We start from the raw sequence: 20,993 nt of genomic DNA, 5'->3' as shown, positions 1-20,993 counted from the left end.
AGGGCGGGGTGTCAAGTGTGGGTGGAGGTGGAGTGGATTTCAAAATTGGTAGTGGATTCATGGTGGTCTTGGGGGGGTGCGTATGTTGACAATATTAGGGGTAGTTATGGAAGCTTTTTTGTTGTGAATCTTCGTCTGAAGCATAGTTATCTTATTAGCAAGGGCATTTTGTATGCTTGTGCACCAGTCTTTATCCTTGATACAGGAGTCGGGAGCATGGATAGGGGATTCTACTTCTTTTAGGATGGCGAATAATTCTTTGGTATTGGATTTAGCTTGAGTGATACGGGTGTTGTAGGATGTTTGTTTCGCAAGGATGATTTCTTTTTTGTAGAAGGTGGCTAATTTCTTCAGGTTCTTTTTATTGATGTCGGAGGGGTCTGATCTCCAGGTTTTTTCACTTTGGCGTTTCTTTTGTCTGATGTCTTTCAGTAGGGGAGTGAACCAGGTGTTTAAGTGTTGGCGGGGTTTGCTCTTCCTGATTTTCAGTGGTGCGATAGTATCCAGAGAGGAAAGCATCACTTTGTTGTACTTTTCTACCATGGAGGCAGGGTCGGACTGATCTGAGATGGAGTTTAAGGTAGGTAGAATAAGGGGGATGAGGTTTTCAGGGGTAATATTTTTTTTATTTCTAGTGGGTGCAGTGGGAGCTAGGGTGCTGTTGTTGGTGGGTGTGGTGGCATCTAAGGTGAAAGATACCATATGGTGGTCGGACCAAGACAGAGGCACTATAGAAGTGATAGTGGTTGGGCAGTTATGTGTGACAATCCAATCAAGGGTCCTTCCTTTGATGTGTGTAGGATCAGTAATTTTTTGGGAAAATCCTAGTTCCTCGAGGGTGCTGTTAATTTGTAATGCATTAGGGTCACGTGGGTCGTTGAACCCGAGGTTGAAGTCGCCTAAGGTGAGACAATGGGTAGAATTTTTTAGATTATCAGATAGTAGGTTCATAAGGTCTTCCTCAAAGGAACCCAAAGGGCCTGGTGGGCGGTATATGAGGTGAATAGTAATAGTTTGGTTGTTGTCAATAGTGAGTTTAGTTGTGAGGGATTCAAAGGAGGTGGTATTATGGTGTGAGGAAAGTCTTAGGTCTAGGTGGTTTTTGATAATTATGGCAAGGCCGCCGCCTCTAGACGTGGTGCGATCCATGCGTATAAGAGTGTAATTATCTGGGATGGCTAGCATGATGGCTGGACCAGCTGCGGGATGAAGCCAGGATTCTGTGATAGCCAAGAGATCTAGGTTCTCATTTTGGATGATGTCCGCTATTTCAGTGGCATGGGCTACCATAGAACGGGCGTTTATTAAGGCGCCTTTTAGTCCAGGTGCGGTAGTTAGGATAGAAGGCGGCTGGATTTTGTGTGGACACTTTGGGGGGGAGATGGGATCCCTAAAGATTCGACTGTTGAGTTGTAGTCGGTGTTGGCCAATGTTATCTATATGATGTGGAGTTTTGGTGGAATGCGTGGTATGTCTATTGTGTATGGGGGAGGGTTTGGCATTAGATAGCGGGTCATAAATTCTTGGGAGTCTGGCGCGGAGTCTTAAGTTGCGCTGTTGGAGACTGCAGGGATTGGTGGCCATGGTGGTTTGCTCCTGGGGTACACTTCTGTGGTGTAGCTGGGTCTATGGATAGGATGAGTTTGAGATCTGAAGGGTGGTCAAATGAAGGATAGTTCTGAGTAGAACTGTGTAGAGTAGTGGTAGATACATAGTGAGCTATAGTGGTTAGCTTGGGGTACTGGGCACCTGGATGCGATTACTTGGATAGGCAATCTAAATGCAATCACTCGGACAGGCAACCTAGATGCAGTTACTAGGGTAGGCAACCTAAATGCAATTACTCGGACAGGCAACCTAGATGCAATTACTAGGGTAGGCAACCTAAATGCAATTACTAGGGTAGGCAACCTAAATGCAATTACTCGGACAGGCAACCTAAATGCATTTACTAGGGTGGGCAACCTAAATGCAATTACTCGGACAGGCAATCTAAAAGCAATTACTCGGACAGGCAATCTAAAAGCAATTACTCGGACAGGCAATCTAAAAGCAATTACTCGGACAGGCAACCTAAATGCAATTACTCGGACAGGCAACCTAAATGCAATTACTAGGGTAGGCAACCTAAATGCAATTACTCGGACAGGCAACCTAAATGCAATTACTCGGACAGGCAATCTAAATGCAAATTACTAGGTCAGGCAGTATAAATGCAGTTACAGGGTAGCAAGAGGATACATATCTAAATGCAAATTACTAGGTCAGGCAGTATAAATGCAGTTACAGGGTAGCAAGAGGATACATATCTAAATGCAAATTACTAGGTCAGGCAGTATAAATGCAGTTACAGGGTAGCAAGAGGATACATATCTAAATGCAAATTACTAGGTCAGGCAGTATAAATGCAGTTACAGGGTAGCAAGAGGATACATATCTAAATGCAAATTACTAGGTCAGGCAGTATAAATGCAGTTACAGGGTAGCAAGAGGATACATATCTAAATGCAAATTACTAGGTCAGGCAGTATAAATGCAGTTACAGGGTAGCAAGAGGATACATAACGGGCGGCCTAATAACTGGTTCTCAAATCCAAAATAGCTGAAGCAACAGGCAGGAGTAGCTGAACATTTGTTAGTGGCTAGTGGTCGTTGATAGTGAGCTTAGAGAGCAAAGTTGCTAACACAGGTAAGGCGAGTAGATCTAGGCATTGGTAGGTAGCTGTTTAGCATGTGCCGGCATGTACACGCAGCCTAAATGCAAGTATGGGCAGCACAATATCTGAGTGCGGGCAACACAATAGCTAGGCATAGGGCTATACATGTTGAGTATGAGCGACACAATAGCTAGGTGTGAACGACACAATAGGTGGACATAGGGCTATGCATGCTAGGTATAGGTAGCATCATGGCTAAGTTTGGGCAACACAATAGCAAAGTATGGGCACACAATAGCAGGGTATAGGCAGCATGAATGTTGGGTATAGACAACCCGAGGCTGCATATAGCAGGCTATTTGTCAGGCAGGCTCACTGATAACATTGATTGGTATCCAACGTATGCATGAACATGGGGCGTGGAAATATATTTGCAATAGAGTATAATCATAATCGAGATGAAGACATAGTGAAGGGGCGCACAGAGCGGGCAGAGGAGTTTGGACTCCTGTAATGGCAAGGTGAAGGCAAAGTCATTGGTAAAGTACAAAGGTCTGGGAGAGTTGCCTTAGAGTTATCTTGGTGTTAGGTAAATGTTTAGAGGACAGTGGCGCAACAGTCAGTGCTCAGTGGTGACTATTGGACTTATGTGTGGTAATATGGCGGCACAAGCACAAGTTTTCAAATTGCACGTGCAGCGGCTGCAAAGCTTACCATTTGAGGTCGAGTGCGCAGGGCATCCACTGCTCCTGCAGGGTCAGATGCGACTTGGTGGAGTTCCTGCACCACGGGCTATAGCTGATGAGGACGTCATGCTGATGATCTGGGTCGTCTTCCAGGTTATGTAGAGCGGCGTAAGAGGGGAAGATGTGGGGGTTGTTCGGGCAGAGGTTTTGGGTGATGGCGACTGGCAGTACTGAGACAGGCTGGGACAGGCGAGGTGCCTTCCTTCTCGTGCCTTTATTTTCGTGCCGGCTTCGCCTTCCGGCGATTCCCAATAGGCTGTATAAGCCTCGGTAAGGCCAATCAGCTGAGGGGGCGGGCTGCTGGCAGGCAAAGGGCCGGAATCACAGGTAAATTATGGCGACGGCCATCTTTGAATGGAAAGAACCCTCGTGGTTCTTGATGGCGGCGATCCCAGGTGCAAGCTTTTCCTTCAGCTAGCAACTTTCTCCTAGTGGATTATGGATGGCGTTTTTTCTGTCCTTTGCATCTCGGCGAAAATGGGATTTCCATTAAGGTGCACTCGAAGCACGGGTCGGGCACATAATAATGTGCGTATTGCAAGGTGATGCACTCCAAACCTTACCAGCTGTGGGAGCAGGGTGTAGGTGTCGAGGAACGCGAGATTGAAGCAGATACAACTGTATATTATGCACAGGGCGTACATGACACCCCAGAGGATATCCAGGTTTGAAAATGCAGGATGGCAGGCATGCCCTAAATGTGATGAGAGGGCGGGTATGGTGCATATGTTTTGGTCATGCCGGTCATTGAGCGCTTCTGGAGCGAAGTAGCACAAAAGCTAGCTGCGAAAGGGGTCAAGATTATGGTGGACCAGAACGGAGGAGAGAGAACAGTGCGTAGCGGAAGCCCTGTGATGTCAGAATGCCATGGAGAGGCAGAGCATAGTTGAGGTGGGTCCCGCGGAACTGCGAGAAGCCCAGAACACCAAGCACAGATGCCAGAGGCCCAGTGCAGGAGGTAGCGGCAGAGCTGTTAACTGTCTGACTTGGTGGCATGACGCCGGATATACCGTGGTGGTCCAGGCGCCCGTTGAACAATGCCCAAACCTGGAAGACCGGGAGTGTTGACGGCTCCCATCAGCAGTTGTTCGCTGAACACAGCCAGCTGCAGAGATTGGTATGCGTGTGAAGCCCAAAAGGAAAAAGTGAGAAAGCAAACCTAGTTACCCCAGCTGGCAAGGTCACCCATGGCAAATAAATGTACAGGGGTGAACTGCGGAAGGGGATGGCTGACTGGGCAAGATGTAATAAAAAAGTAGGGGCTATCCTTGTGATAACGGAACAATGAATCAGTACAATTTGATAACTGAAGAACTATTAGAAAACCTGAAGAATAGGAATGATTGTGAATCATTAAGAATGTGGAAACAAATATCCTGGGTGAGAAAGCGAAAGCCACAAGAGATCATTCCATGAGATAATTAATGAAGAGTGGGGAATGTTACATAACCAATCCCAGAAGCTGGTATTAACATCATCCGTGTGTAGGTTAGTATTACCAAGTCTTGTGGTTCTTTGCCATCAATGGTGATGGATAACGGATCTAAGGATGCATTATAATTTTTATTATGGTATTTATTAAGCATGGACCTCGCTTAGAGAAGCAACAGAGCGCTTTACTGAGGTATACAACAATACAGATACACAACAGAGTGCTTTACAGAGGTATACAACAGTACAGATGCATAACTGAGCGCCTTACCTAATTAACAGAACAGATATACAGTGGGGGTAGGATACAGAGGGACACAGTGGAGGGGTACAGCTGTACAGGGTGTTGGGGAGGAGAGGGACAGACGGCGTTAAACGAGTCTGGTCGCACGGTAGATCCAAGGATGCATGCTTGAAGTGGTCTTAGTTTTTGGTTGCACTAGTCTTAATTTCGTGTTGCACCAGCACTCTTCTCTTGCCATAGAGGTCTGCAAAGAGTATTTTGCTCATATGGAATAGTTGTATTAAAGCCAGCATTCCCTCTGTATGTTTGTTCATCTGGTTTATGTGCAATTTATACCCTAAGTGCAGAAAGTAGTGATCATATGACCGAACAAAGGCTAGAATCGAATTAGAGTGAAAGTGGACTAAAGTAGTAGTTAATATCATGTCTTCTGGCAGCTCAACAATTTAAATATCACCAAATGTTATGGTTCTGAGTGGCAGGATTTGGTGGAATAACAAGAGAATTCTTTACCTCCGATTTAAAATAAGATCCTGCTTCTTAAAGATCAGTGTCTGGACCCTTAAAAGGGGGTGGGTGGGTGGATGGATGGATGGATGGATGGATGGATGGATGGATGGATGGATGAGTTAAGGCTCATTTGAAGGAACCAATGGAATATTGTTGATGGATTTTGTATACAGAGGTTTATTCCCAGAGAGTTCTCGGGGGTGATCGTGTGAGCAGAAGGGCAAAGATTGTTGAATAAAGTTAGTCACAGTAGGGCAACCACACACTGAAATCAGGGTAGATGTCGGTAGTTCAGATTCCACAAATAATTCAGACCCTCCAGAAAATTGCGGCATGAAATGGAAAATATTGCGGCACAAAAAAGAAAAAAATTGCGGCACCCAACTGTGTTTTTTGCAGCATTTTCTAACGTTGAAAAATATATCATTTAACATCTTTTTTAGCCTAAAACCAAGTAATTGCAAGGCTTTTGTTAGTGGGGAACAAAATGTGTTCTGTCTGGCTGCGCTCTGTAGGACAGCCAGGTCGAGTCACCACAGCCTAACATTTTGGATTGTGGTGGGGGAAGGGGGATACAGCCTGATGAGCTCCATGGAAATGGTGCTGTGCCACTACTTCCAGCAGACAAGTGGAAAGCAAATAAACAGATAGGCTTGAATTCAAAAGTGTAACCCTGGTTGAAGCCCATAGGTTTGCTTTTCGCTTGTCCTATGACCCCAGGAGAGAGGGGGAACAACTCTACACTTCTCCATGGAAGGAATCCATGAGGCCAAGACACAGGGGCAATGCAGTGGCAGTAACTGCAAGCCCATAATACCTAGCCAAACAATGAACTCTCTTGGGTGGTCATAATTCCTTGGTTATGCCACCCACACATGGTGACTAAACACACCCACAAACAGAAATGAAACATCACAACACTACCAGGGGTCAAGTCCTACAAATTAAAGTGGGGGAGGGAACTCATTAACAAATGCAATGGCATGTGATGTCATCAGAAATTAGCATATCAAGGTGAAATATGCATATATCATTAAATTGGCTTTGCATAACCACCAAAATTGCACAGGACGAATGGCATTTGCCTTTCATAAATTTTAACACCCAATTTTGTGCGTAATTGGTGTCATACAGCCCAGCCTTGATTCAAGGCTGGGCTGCATGATACAAACGCTTGTAGCTGTATTCGTTTCAAATTGCTTTACAATTATTGTAAAGCAATTTGAAACGAATACAGCTACGAGAGTCTTCAATTGGCATCATGCAGCCCAGCCTTGATTCAAGGCTGGGCTGCATGATACAAACGCTCGTAGCTGTATTCGTTTTCAAATTGCTTTACAATTGGTATCATGCAGCCCATGATACCAATTGTAAAGCAATTTTAAATTAATACAGCTACGAGAGTCTTCAATTGGTATCATGCAGCCCAGCCTTCAGGCTGGGCTGCATGATACCAATTGTAGACGAGCGCCAGGAAGCATTAAGTTTGTTTTCTTTTCCTGAATGAAAACAGTCCAGTGGCCTCTTTGGGTGCTCTGAGTTGGGGGCAGATGAGTGGACAGGCCAGTGCTTACCTGGCTAGCTTCACCAACTGTGAGCTCGGGCACTCAATGAGCCTTGGAGGTACATGGGGTCACAGCCAAATGCTGTGCATCTCCCAGGCCTGCGTGACCCTCCCCCAATCCTGGGCCTGCAACGCAGAGCTGTGGTGTTAACCCTGAAGCTGCTGCAATCAGCAGCCAGCTGTGTTCGCTCTACATCATGAAATGAGCGCGAAAAAAGACACACTAAGCTAATGTGTCTTTTTTGCGCTCATTTAATGATTTATAGCGGCAATTGCGGGAAATGGCAAATTTTTTTTTTTTTTTTTTTTTTTTTTGGCAAATCTCAAAATCGCCATAAGGTGGATGGTCTGATAATTGCACAATGTCTTCTAAGGCAGCATTTTCATCGCTGGGGATGATTACTAAGTTGGGATTAATGTCTGGGGTTTTGTGAACATTGGAACGACTGGTGGTAGTAACTTGAGTAATCGATGGAAGATGGTATCTGGTACCCTTTGCAAGGTTTGGGATTATTATTTTTTAAATCTGTAGTCTGAATCAACTTGGTCATAGCTACCACTTTCAGCAGTCATCAGCCCCGCTGCAATAGAATTAGAGGCTATTCGATTCTTTCTGTATTGTTTTCTTAATGATCAAATTTTCTCTTTCATTTTGAACTTTAGACTTTTTACATATTTTATGGTGTTCATTAGATGTGAGGTGACTGTTTGAAACCCGAGGGTATTCTCAATACTTTTTCCCCTGGATCATCTGCTCAGGTGGTCAGGGCACGGCCATCGACTTTCGATCTAGGCTATGTGGTTGGACCAGTGTAGGATGATCACCTGGGTGGAGGGACCTTGGGAATTAGGAGTGGGATGCCCACGAGTGAGACGCAGTATTCCCCTTTCCCTTATTACCAGACATCCTATTCTTTCCCAACCCTAGCAAGATATTTTGAATCTTACCCTGTCTCCCCCTCCTCAATTACAAAAACCACTGGGACAAAGAATAGGAGCAGAGCTATGAAGATTGCCCATAGGAACCAATGTACCATGGATCCCTATGGGCAGTCCCCATCTTGTCCCATTAACGAGGACCCACATCAGAGCTCCTCCACTGGATGAAACAGGAGAGCCCAGGCCTTTGAGGGGCAGTTGGTAGGGCCCTGACCTCCGTCAAACACCCCCTTGTGCTCCTGTTGCTCCCAAAACTGCGAGAATGCCGTTTTCGGGGAGCTGTTGAAGTGGGAGTAAAATACAAAAGTGCATTCTGGGACTGGAAGTCCAAAACCATTTCTTTTTGACAACTGGGGGGCTGAGCACAGCTGATGGAGACCCTTGTGTGAACATTTAGGGGGTCCAAGCCCAGCTGAGGGAGACCCTTGTGTGAACATTAAGGAGGGGTCCGAGAACCAAAAGAGCTTTTTGGGGAGAAGTCGAGAGCACGGAGAGGACCCGGAAAGCCAGAGTGCAGAAAGAAGTCTTGAGAGACCGGAGGGGAACGTGGAGCTGAGACACCGACTCAGGGATGGAGAGAGGCGGTGGCGTGGCGAGGGAGACTTACCTCCAGGAAGCCGTGAGAAGGCAGACTGCAAGCTGCTGGTGATGCCCTGAATGAAGGCGAAATACAGGAGAACTGTGAACACAGCAACCAGTGAGTTTGAGAATGAAAGCAACCCGGTGAGTGTAAGTGTCAAAGGAATGAATGTGAAATACATTGAAGTGGTCATGCATAGATTAAGCAAAAGCTTTGCAGTCGAAAGTCTTCGATTTGCTAAGGAGGAGTGTGAAAGACCGGTCCGAGGCCCAGTTGAGGGAGTTCTGTGGAATTGTATAAACTGGTGATTGAAAGGTCCGAGCCCGGCTGAGAGAGACCTATTGGGAACTTGTGTTTGAGAGGTTCTGAGTCTGGCTGAGGGAGATCCATTAGAAACTGTGAACCCTTACATTTGTGAATTTTAAAAACCTGAAGAAAAGAAGGAACTTTGTTTAGTTGGTTTGTTACTCCAGGCATTCTGCGAACAAGAGACCTTTGAAGGGAAATAGACTTTGGCGCACAAGGCCCAGATATTGGTATCCTGAACTGTATCCTCGTGCTGGAGAAGCCAGAGTATGTGCTAAACTCTAGTGTGCCACCTTGCCCCTTACTGAAAACCTGGGTAAGGGAAGCTAATTATCCAGCTGTCCTGACATATTGTTTCTTGAACACTTTCTTTTACATAAATCATTTCCCCACACCATTTGTATTTAGAAGTAAGTATTGGCAATAGGTTTATTATTATAGGCCCTTTTTGTTTTTACAAGACTCCACTAATGCTGTTATTTTTACTTTGATTGTAGCTTGCTCCCATCTTTAGATTTAGGGTTAGATGGGCGTTTATCCAACCCTTTAAAGTTCAATAAACACCCTTGAACTGTGATCACTTGTCTGTCTTAACTGTTTAATACCATGCCTTCTTTACATGAGTCACTAGTAAAGGCGCATTATACAAATCACCTCTAGTGTTACCCGTGCTAGGGGTACGGCTGTCTCCTCAATGTTTGACATATCGTCACCTATATTGCAGGCCACGTTGGATAGTGGTCTTTTTGGGCTGACAAAGGTAAGAATATTGTTTAGCAGTGATGTATGCTCAGTGATTGTTTGATGCATAACTTCACATAAGTGTGATGAATCCAATAGTCATCTAAGAGTCATCTTGAAACACTTGTGTATAGGCGCGTTACAAATGCCATATTATATCATATATCATATCACAGATTGCCCTGTGGGGACCTCCTTCCATGTGGCCAGGGCACGGCAGCTGCTACCTGATCCTAACCCTGGGGTGGTTTTATGAGGGAGGATCACATGGGAGGAGACAAATACCGGGGAGATGTTTTGACTTCATTGGTCAAGATGCAGTATTCCCCCCTTTCCCATGATACCATAGTTTTTAATGGCGTATTGTGATTCTAGTCACGCCTCCACCTTTAACCCAAACACCCACTTCGAGGGGATTGGGTCCTCCGAAGTATTCCATATCTATGACAGGTAATCACCACAGCTGTGCTGCTTCGGAATATTTTCGGCGTCCTGCGTCGATGACATGGATACGCTGTCCTCGAGGGCCTCCGTCGGGCCGACGTCAACGGATGTTATAAGTAGGACGCACGACGCCCGTAGCCTTAGTTCAGTTTTTTCTGCGAACGTGTTCGCTTCAGAGATCTCGGCGCACCTCGATTCTTCTGAGTTGTTCTATCGGTTCTTCGAACCAGTTTGTTTGTGAAGATTATCTATGATGTCTTTGTCGTCTTCTACCCCGCGGCCGGGTTTCAAGAAGTGTCAGGACTGCGGTTCCAAGATGTCGCTGACAGACCCGCACAACACCTGCCTGTGGTGCCTCAGTGAGGACCACGCCATGGACGATTGTGATGATTGCCAGGTGTTAACTTCGAAGGCCTTGCGGGAGCGTAAGAAGAAGCTTTCTGTCTGTAAGGTGTCCAAGACCCGGAAGTCGAAATCCACTGGGCTTTTGACTGACAATTCGGGGGCGACTCTCCGCATCGTCGGTGTAAGTCCAGGGGGTCTCGATCCCGGAGTGGGTCCCGCCATTCCTCTGCCTCTTCGAGGCACTCACGGAAGCACCGTCATTGGTCACCTTCCCCGTCCTCATCCGAGGACTCCGCCCATTGGCGGGTTACTTGTCCCACCAAGCATTCCACTCCTGCGGAATGGGATTAATTCCGTAAGGAGATGATGCCGATTTTTCAGTCGCAGGGCTTGGTTCCATTCGCGCCGTCAGGGAACGTGCTAGAGACACTGTTCGCATGCCTTTGGGCTCGAGCAGTCTTCGCAATCACCGGGAACCTTCGAGGTCCCGGTCAGACAAGGTGGATCGCTCTAGCCATGCCCGCTCCAGGTCCCGGTCCTCAACGCCATCGAGACCGTCAGAGTCTGTGAGGTCTTCGAAGCAGACGTTGGCGCCAAGACCGTCGAAGGACTCTCTCGAAGCTCCGCCTCCGAGGAAGCCATCGACGCCATCTGCGCCGAGGCTGTCGAAGGACATGCTCGGGGCTCCGCCCTCGAGGTCTGTGTCGAAGCCATCGGCGCCACGCTCGACATCGACGCCCTCGACGCCTTTCGAGGAGGATTTCTCCGAGTTGCTCCGGATACCGGTGGAAACCCCGAGGAAGGCTCCGGCCAAGTTCAAACACGTGCCCTCATCCAGTGATTTATTCCAGCCTTTTGACTATATTTCTGAGGTAGGTGAAGGGTCTGATGATGGTATGGTTCCTGAGGAGGTTCCTGGTGACCTATTATCTGGTCATAGCCAGTTAGAAGACCTGCATCAGTCTTTGCACGATGCGAGTGATCTGGACACCTCCCCGGAGGTTTAGTTTGGCAGGCCTGAGCCGGGTACGCATGCTGAATCCTCGTACCAGCACCTCATGTCGAGAGTCACGGAATACTTGGGGTGGTCTGCTCCACCAGGAGATTTTCTGCAGGATGACCTGACAGACATTTTGGACCAAGGTCCACCAACTGACCTGGTACTGCCATTCCATATGGTCTTGCAAAGAAGGGTGGCTGCGGCTTGGACTGCTCCGGAGAGTCTACCGGCAGTGGGCAAGTCTTTGCCGAAAAAATACCGTCCTGCCAGTAGTGACCCCAGCTACTTCATTACGCACCCCACTCCGGAGAGTTTGGTGGTGCAGGCGGCTAAGGCCCCGGCAAAACAGGCGTCATACCCTACCATCTCTCCTGATAGGGACGACAAACATTTTGATGGCTGGGCAAAGAAAGTTTTTTCTTCAGGGGGTATGGCTGAACATATTCCCGAAGGGGAGAGACGGGATGGCTTTCTTGCTCTTGTTCAGGATGGCAAGGATGCCATGTGTGAATCCGTTCTGTCGGGTCTGGACGTGGCAGATTGTGTCAGCTGGTCCATGGCGGCGAGCACCGTAATGCTCAGATTTGCGTGGTTGCGGAAGTCGGGGTTTGCTCCTGATGTGCAATGCCGGCTTCTCAACATGCCCTTTGATGGTGAACATCTTTTTGGCAGCAAGGCTGATGAGAGCCTTGAGAGGTTACATACCTCCAAAGCTGCAGCGAAGTCGTTGGGTGCTGCAGTTCGCCAACCTCTGCCTTTTCGTCCTAGGGGACAGCAATGGAGGGGAGGTTCCATTCGGTACTACTCTTCCTTTGGTAGGTCAAGAGGGGCTGCAAGTCAAAGGAGCCACCGTAGGAGTGCCAGAGGTGGAAAACAAGGTACTCGAGGTGCCAGAGCTGCTCGGGCAGTTGCCTCTTTACCCTCAGGCACTGCCGCAGCCGCTTCAGCTCAGTCATGAGGCCATGTCCCATGGTTTGCCGGTTGGGGGAAGGCTGGCGCAGCATCTTGTAGAATGGCATGCCATTACTTCAGATGTGTGGGTTCTGGAGATCATAGCCCATGGCTACTGTCTTCCTTTCCGGCAGAGGCCTTGCGACAATCCACCAGGGAATCTCTCTTTGAAGAGTCGGATCCGATACTTGTGCAGGAAATCATATCCCTGCTGGAGAAAGGCGCCATAGAACTGGTGCCTGTAGCTGAGAGGAACAAGGGATGGTATTCCCCTTATTTTTGGATTTCGAAGAAAGACGGGGGATTGAGACCCATAATGGACTTGCGTGGTTTGAACAAGCTCCGCAGGAAGGACAAGTTCAAGATGGTTACTCTCTCTCAATTCCTCCAGGCCCTTCAAATTCAGGACTGGTTGGTGTCTCTCGAACTCAAGGACGCTTACTTTCATGTGCCGATCCATCCCAAGCACAAGAGGTACCTGAGGTTTGAGGTCGGTGACTCGCACTTTCAGTTTTGGGTCCTGTCATTCAGATTGACCTCCGCCCTGAGGGTTTTCACCAAGCTCATGGTGGTGGTGGCAGCGTATCTCAGGAAAGGGGGTATTCATGTCTACCCCTACCTGGACGATTGGTTGATCAGGGCGTGCTCTCCCGAGAACGTCCTGGATCATCTGTCCGTCATCTGCCATTCCCTTCACAAGCTGGGCTTCTCCCTCAACTTAAAGAAGTCCCACTTGACGCCAACTCAGCGGCTCCAGTACATCGGAGCAGTGCTCGACACATCCCTGGTGCAGTGTTTCCCTCCCCAGGTGAGGGCTCATCACATTCTACAGATGGTGCACAAGTTTCAGCATGCCCAGAGTTTCCCGGCGTTCGAGTTCCTGAGGTTGCTCGGCCTCGTGGCATCCTGCATTCTTCTGGTTACAGAGGCCCAGTTGCAGATGAGATCTCTGCAATGGTGCCTCAAGATGCAGTGGTCACAGTCCTCCGGCAGGATGTGGGACCCCGTTCAGGTGCCGCCCTCGGTCGCCCAGGACCTTCTGTGGTGGACCGTCGAAGGCAATCTGATGAAGGGGGCTCCATTTTGGCTACCCTGGCCGGAGGTGACGATCGTGACAGACGCATCCTTCATGGGATGGGGAGCTCATGCCAACGAGTTGACAGTCAGCTGTCGTTGGTCTCCGTCGGAGTCCAGACTCCATATCAATCTGTTGGAGCTGAGGGCCGTCAGGTTTGCCCTGAAGGCTTTTCTGCCGACTGTGCGAGGGAAGAATGTCCAGATTCTGATGGACAACACAGTGGCCATGCACTACCTCAACAAAAGAGATGGGGGCAGGGTCACTTCCTCTGTGCAGGGAGGTGATGCAGCTCTGGCTCTGGGCCATCCAGCAGGAAATTTTGATCTCAGCAGTTCATCTGGCCGGAGACGAAAACGAGACAGCAGATGCTCTGAGCAGGCAGAGAGTGATCTCTCACGAGTGGGAGCTGGCTCAGGAGATTCTCCTGGAGATCTTCGCCCTTTGGGGGACTCCACAAGTGGATCTCTCTGCCTCCAGTGTCAACCGGAAGTGCGAAAGGTTTTGCTCGCAAATATTTCCTCCAAAAGGAGCCTTAGGGGACGCGTTTGTGGTGGAGTGGTCCTTCCCACTGCTGTACGCGTTTCCTCCAGTCCCTGTTATCGCGCAAGTGCTGCAAAGGTTACGCAGGTTCAGTTCCCGGATGATCCTCATTGCTCCGGCATTGGCCCAGAGAATGTGGGACCCGAACCTTCTCCACTTGTCCATCTGCCCTCCACGCCGTCTTCCCTACCGATATGATCTGCTCTCACGGGAGGGTGGTCTGGTTCTCCATCCAGAGGTCAGATCCCTCAACCTTCACGCTTGGCTTCTGAAAGGTTGAGGTATAAGGATTGGGACCTCCCTGAAGACGTGATTGAGGTGTTGCTTTCGGCCAGACGGCCTGCAACAAAGTCCCTGTACCGTTGCTGTTGGAGAAAGTTCTGCGACTGGTGCAGGGTTAAGAATGTGGATCCTTTTTCATGTGAAATTCCTGTGGTTCTGTCTTTTTTGCTTTCTTTAGCCCACAAGGGCCTTCAAGTGGGTACCATTAAAGGTTACCTGGCGGCGCTGTCCATATTTAAGAGGTCGTCTAAGGAGTGTTCTTATTTCAAAATTCCTTTAATTTCTCAGTTTCTGAAAGGGCTCACTAATGTGTTTCCACCGTCATCTTTCCAGGTGCCCGGTTGGGATTTGAACCTTGTTCTAAAATTCCGTATGGGTGCTCCATTTGAGCCTTTACATTCTTGTCCTTTGAAACTGTTAACTCTTAAAACTGATTTTTAGTTGCGGTTACATCCGCTCGCAGAGTGAGTGAGTTGCAGGCACTTTCTGTTAAGCCACCCTTCACTGTGTTTCATAAGGACAGGGTTGTCCTTAGGGTTCGTCCTTGGTTTCTTCCGAAAGTGGTGTCGGAATTTAATTTAAGCCAGAAGGTCATTCTTCCGGCATTCTATCCTCTTCCACATCCTGGCAAGGAAGAGGAGAGACTCCATATGTTGGCTCCTAGGAGAGCTTTAAGTTTCTATATTTCACGCATGTCCCGGGTCAGCGTGGACGATCAGCTCTTCATAGGTTATGCTGGAAGGCGTTTGGGACAAGCTGTTACTAAGCAGACTTGTCTAGATGGATTATCTTGGCAATTTCTGAATGTTACCGCTTGGCGGGTAAGGACCCTAGGGTAGGCTTACGGGCCCATTCTACTAGGGGTATGGCTGCCTCTACTGCCCTGCAGAGGGGTGTTCCTATTCGTAACATCTGTGAAGCAGCCACATGGGCTTCGGTCCATACTTTTGTAAGACACTACTCCCTAGATTCTATCCATGGGCAGGATCTGGCCTTTGGCAAGGTGGTCCTTTACTCTGCAATTTAATTGGGCATTCTAAACTACTCTATTCTAAATTCTTTTCCCTCCTCCATACGTTGGTACTCTGTCATAGATATGGAATACTTCGGAGGACCCAATCCCCTCGAAGAACAAGTTACCTTCTTACCTGGTAACGTTCTTTCAATGAGATGGTCCGACGACGTATTTCATATCGCTCCCTCCCTACCTACCCCGCTACAGAATTTCTTATGCGATTGCAGCTTACTTTTCCGCAAGGCTTTCTGAGGTCATACTGGCAGAAGATTGTTGCCACACGTTCTGGGAAAAAACTATTACTGAGGCTACGGGCGTCATGCGTCCTACTTATAACATCCGGTGACGTTGCCTCGACGGAGGCCCTCGAGGACAGCGTATCGACGTCATCGACGCAGGACGCAGACGCCGAAGATTTTGCAAAGTAGCACAGCTGTGGTGATTACCTGTCATAGATATGGAATACGTCATTGGACCATCCCATCGAAAGAACGTTACCACGTGTCCAGTCAAAGGCTCGAATTCGAATGAAAAGGATCGAATGACAAAAGGTTTGAGTCAAAAGGACCGAAAACAAAAAGGTCAAATGCCTTTTTTTAAATGTATATTTTTTTTTAAGCTTCCGTATAGGTTAAAAAAAAGTGGTTTTTACAGCAAAAACAGGGTTTTGGGGGGGGGGTGACACCCCCACACCCAAAAAAAAATACAAATTCGACCCTTTTTTTCGGTCCTTTTGACTCGAACCTTTGTCATTTGATCCTTTAACCTATAACCACGTTACCAGGTAAGAAAGTAACTTGTTCAACTCTCACATCACCCTCTGTTTCTAATATGGCTTTATATGAAACCCCAGGGAAAAACCATTTAAGAATGAAAAGTCCAATGACATCCATGTACTCCAACTCCCATAATCACTTGGGTACTGACAGGGGGAGGAGGAGGGTGAGGGCGTTTGTGCAAAGTGACAGATGCTCGAAGTACAACACATAGACTAGTTGTTTTTTCAAACCTTCAGTCAGTGTGTGGGACACTTAAAGATGGAAACTGCACTGTCAAGTTGAGCAGTGCAGGATAAGACTGTGAACTCTAGGCGAAGGCTTGCGAACGCGAGGCACACAGAGAAGATTACCAGGAAAGATGGGAGGACACTGCATTCTGGATGGAAAGGCTGTGGAGATGCGGGGAGCCACACAGAAGCTCCTGGTTATTGGGCTGCTCAAAGAAGCAGCGCTTGTTAGTCCCAGCCAAGGAGGAAAGCCGGCATGTGATTGTGGAGCCGCACCAAATGCTGGGGCGACCTCCACTGACTCCCGAGTGGAAAGCGCATGAAGCACCCATTCTGCAGTGGCGTGAGCCGAGTCGGCGACGCAGATAAGAACCGGTGAGTCTGTGGAAAGCAGCTGGTAACCACAGGGCGTTCTGACAAGTGTTTGAAACATATGAGATTGCTAATGCTGAAAATAGCAAAAGTTTGTTTGAATGCAGTCATGGCAAAGTACAAATTCAACACCCGATAAGAATGTTTGAATGTAGACAAGGAATAGTACAAAGGCAAGTCCCAATCTAGTACAGATGCATGAGATGCCAGTGTTTGGGGAGGGGAGTTTGAGCAAATGTTATCGTGGGCAAATATACCAAGAAACTCATGGTATATGCCATTGTGGTATAAAAAGGGACTGTGAAAAGATTAAGAGAAGTCCTGGCATGTGAGCACACCAGGTCGTTGAAATTGAAGCAAGATTCCTGGCAGGGCAGTAAACCAGGCAATCTTCAAAATTGGAAGAAATCCTACAAAAAGACAATTAAAAACTTGTATTGTTTAAACAAAAACTTTGAGAGTCCAGTGAAGACACAAAGGAATTAGTAGCAAAGAAGCAACTTTTGCAATCTTATTTAAGAATCCAGGGGAAGGAAACAACCCTCTGGATCCAAGGATCTCTACCGTGGAGAACATTTTTGTTGGGAGTTATTACAATTTTGGTTTTGCACACTTTTGCTAAAATCAAGAAAAAGGCATTTCCTTGCACCCCTTTGTTGTTTTGCCAATGTCAGGATACGACACATTGGACACGAGGACAGCCTTTCAGTTACTGACTTCCTGACACAGACTGATCCTTAGTTTTGATTTCTAGGTAGGGAAATTTCTCTTTGGATTAGGGCCAGATAGGCAGTTTCCCAACCCATTTCATTTGTAATAAATGTCTTTATTTGAGAATGACTACCTTGTTTCCGACTCCTCACAGAAGTAAGATAGTCCAGCGGCAAAATTTGATGGGGCTGTGACGAATTTGGACAATGCGTCACTTCTTCCCAGGGGGTGGGAGGGTACCGCCTTGTAGGCTAGGGAGGTGAGCCTGCTAAGCAAGATCCCCCTTAGAGGCCTGGTAAAGAGCAGGACCTCACTGGGAGTGACTCCCATCCAGGCGACAAGGACTCCCATTCCTATAAGGAACTCCATAGAAGGAACACTCGGTCTGCATATGAGGGAGTGGAAAAGACATCTCTGTGTGGCATTCAAAACATAATGATATTGCTTCTATATCTTTGGTTCAAGGTAATGCTGGAAGCTCCTTAAGCTCAACCACTGGTGAAGAAAACCACACCCCTTTGAAAGACAGCAGCGTGAACAAAAAGACAAAGCTTGAATGAAGAAAGTGGAGTCTTACGCCGAAGTAGAGCACACATACAACCAAGAAGGTACCAGTGGTGTGCAGGGAGGAAGGAGGGAGGCCAGCGGGGCACAACACGAAGATGAAACCTAATGAAGAGGGTTACGGGAGCCGGAGAAACCAGAGTTATGAATATTGGCAGTGGCCAACAATCGCACAACAAAAACTAACACAGCCAAAAACCCAGAGTGGTCTGGAGAACCCTGGGGAAACAAGGAATCTTATACAACTGATAAAAAGAAGAGAGCCTGAAGGGCTCAATGAGTCTGATCAAGACTCTGACAAAAGGGAGGAAAGAAAAGGACCAAATTGGTGGACAAGGAGGAAGGGAGTCCTCTCTTCCCTTAAAGGACAAGAGACATTCACACTTCATTTGAATATGGTGGCTCTGCACCCACACCCAGAGGCTGTCAAATGGGTGGTTCGAAGGTTCTCCCCACGGGCTTGCAAGTACGTTTGCAAGAAGTCTAAATGATCCTTACAATGGTCTGTTAGTTCATAGGAGTAGTGACCTGATGTGGGATCATTCTCCCCCGAAAAGTGAATTATACATTTGTTTTGCATATCTCAAAGTGTTTGATTCACACTTGAATACTAACCCATTTGCACTTTTTCACTTTATGTACTGCTTGCTCTCATTAACAATTCTGCACGCTTGTCCTTTGCTGCTACTGTTTGAACGATTTGTGTTTACTACAGATTGAAAAGTGTTGTATGAATAAAATGTTTATATGATTTTAATAGTTTGTCATAAAATATATGTTTGGTGAAAATGAGTTGCATTCATGATTTACATGCATCTTCTCTTCGGGACTAAAAATATTCAACACAGAGGGAGGTGTAGCCCACTCTAAAGTGTGGTATGATGCATGTGCAGGGAAGTTCAAGGCGTTAAAGGGTATTCATCACACATCTGAAGATGGAATGTGGGTGAAAGCATCAAGACAAGTGGAGAAAACTGGATTGTTTTTTAATTTTCAGTTTACCACGCCAAGTGTTTTGTGCTGAATCATTTTGTACAAAGCATGTGCTACCTTAAAAAGTTTGCCAAATAGAGAAAAGGACAGTTTTGCTAAATAAACCCTTCCTGGACCCACTTTTTAATGTTTTCTGGTAACATTGAATTATTGAAGGTTGAACAAGACTGTGTTGATTATATTCAGTGTTTTGGAAAACTGTACTGCTTTTGGATGGGTAAGTCGCTATAAAGAGTTTCATGCAGTTAAGTGGACAATGCAGTTTTAGTTTGGGCTATTGGGTGTCTCTTGCAACACCTATAAGTCTAAACTATTGCCATAGAGCACAGATCGGGAGGAATGGAATGCGAGGAGGGATGCAGAGAAATGACATATGTTGAGGGACACACTGTTTATATGTGTTGATTGGTTACGAGCCGACCCATTGGATGCCCATGGCCATGCTAATCCCGGTAAATGTGTTTTTTGGGACACAAGCCGTTTCAGTTGGTGAGTTTTTTTTTAATCCCAGGAGCATATATCTGATCTCAAAATCCATGTATCATAAGGAATGGGAAGAATTAATCTAGTGCAACCTAGGTAAAGGTCTTCTGTAAGGGGAGGTAGCAGTGGGGTACATAGATTATGATACGAGAATATGTTTCCTAATGCAAATTGAATAAGTGATTTCCCTGGTTTTAGCTTTAAGGTTGGCTAGCTTGATGAGTTCCCCTGCTGAACTTTATTAATTTCCGAGCATATCAGATACCCCACTCCAAAGAGCTAAAAGAAGGGTGAAACCTGTCTGTGATTATTGAACAGTTTTTGGGAAGGTCTGTCAACCTTCAATTTGTGAGGACTAACGTTTCTTTAGGGCATATGTGCACACCTTCCGCTCCACACTGTGACCTCATCCTGTGGCAAACCCTAGATGTAGCAATAGAGATCATGGTAAACCTTCATATTATCAAAGGACAGGGTTACTGGCCCCTGCATAGCAAAACAAAGAAAGGCAGCCAGAAGGGAAGCCTTAAACACCAAATGACAGCTTAAGAAAAGCTACTAAGCTTTCTTGTCAAATTCGAAAGGGGGCCCCACAAAGAGTAGACTCCCATTCTAACTGAATAGCTTAAACGGCCCTGATGTCAGGCCTGATTCCGAATCCCCTTATCCCATTTTATAATCGTCAGACTCTTATTTCCAGAGTCTGGCAATTTATGATGCACGTACACAGAATCTCTAGGCTTCCTCTGGGTCAGAGCCATGTCCCATTATCACCATGTGAGTAACCAACAGGCTGGTTGCTTGGTGACTGAGCATTACTGGTTTCTGGAATGATTTCTAGTTTTTGGAGTATAGTAGTGGCTGATGCAATGGAGTCTCTAGGAAGGGCTAGGCAGACCCTTTGCATAAAGCCTACCGTCACCCCTCTTACCCTTCCCTGCACTGAGCAATAGGAGGCGTGGCAAAGGCGGCGTGCAGCACACAGAAACTGTGTTACAGATTCTAGTCTGGTGAAATATGTGCACAATTCCCCCTGCCAGGAATCTCCATCATTTCACCTGCGTTTTGGCTTTCTTTCAGTTGCTAATGTGCTTCTTTTCCACAAGGGTACAGGTAGAGAGTAAGGTTTCTTTATTTAGGGCAGGCAGACGGGATGCGCCACTTCAAGAGCTTCTTATACAGAATCAGCTTGATTGTTTTATCTTTTTATGGCCAATCATTTTGGCCATGCCAAAATACTACATTTTGATGCTACTGTGGTTTAGAGTTTCCCCAATGCTGCGAGAATATGTTATACTCATATGTCCCGGCCCCTTTTCTCCATCCTTGTGCCATCCCCAAACATGTGGACTGTACCAGAACCTTTGGCCGTGAAATATTGAGCATCCCCATTAGATTTAGTCCAGGACGCAGGGGCTATGACCTTTTTCATTCGTTCACCAATGACGAATTGACAAAGAAGATGACCACTAAGCAAACCGCCAAGCCCTT

The sequence above is a fragment of the Ambystoma mexicanum genome, chromosome 2q, assembly GCF_040938575.1.
Source record: "Ambystoma mexicanum isolate Mex_15411 chromosome 2q, UKY_AmexF1_1, whole genome shotgun sequence".
Classification (NCBI taxonomy): Eukaryota; Metazoa; Chordata; class Amphibia; order Caudata; family Ambystomatidae; genus Ambystoma; species Ambystoma mexicanum.
Note: the sequence above shows the minus strand (reverse complement) of the source record.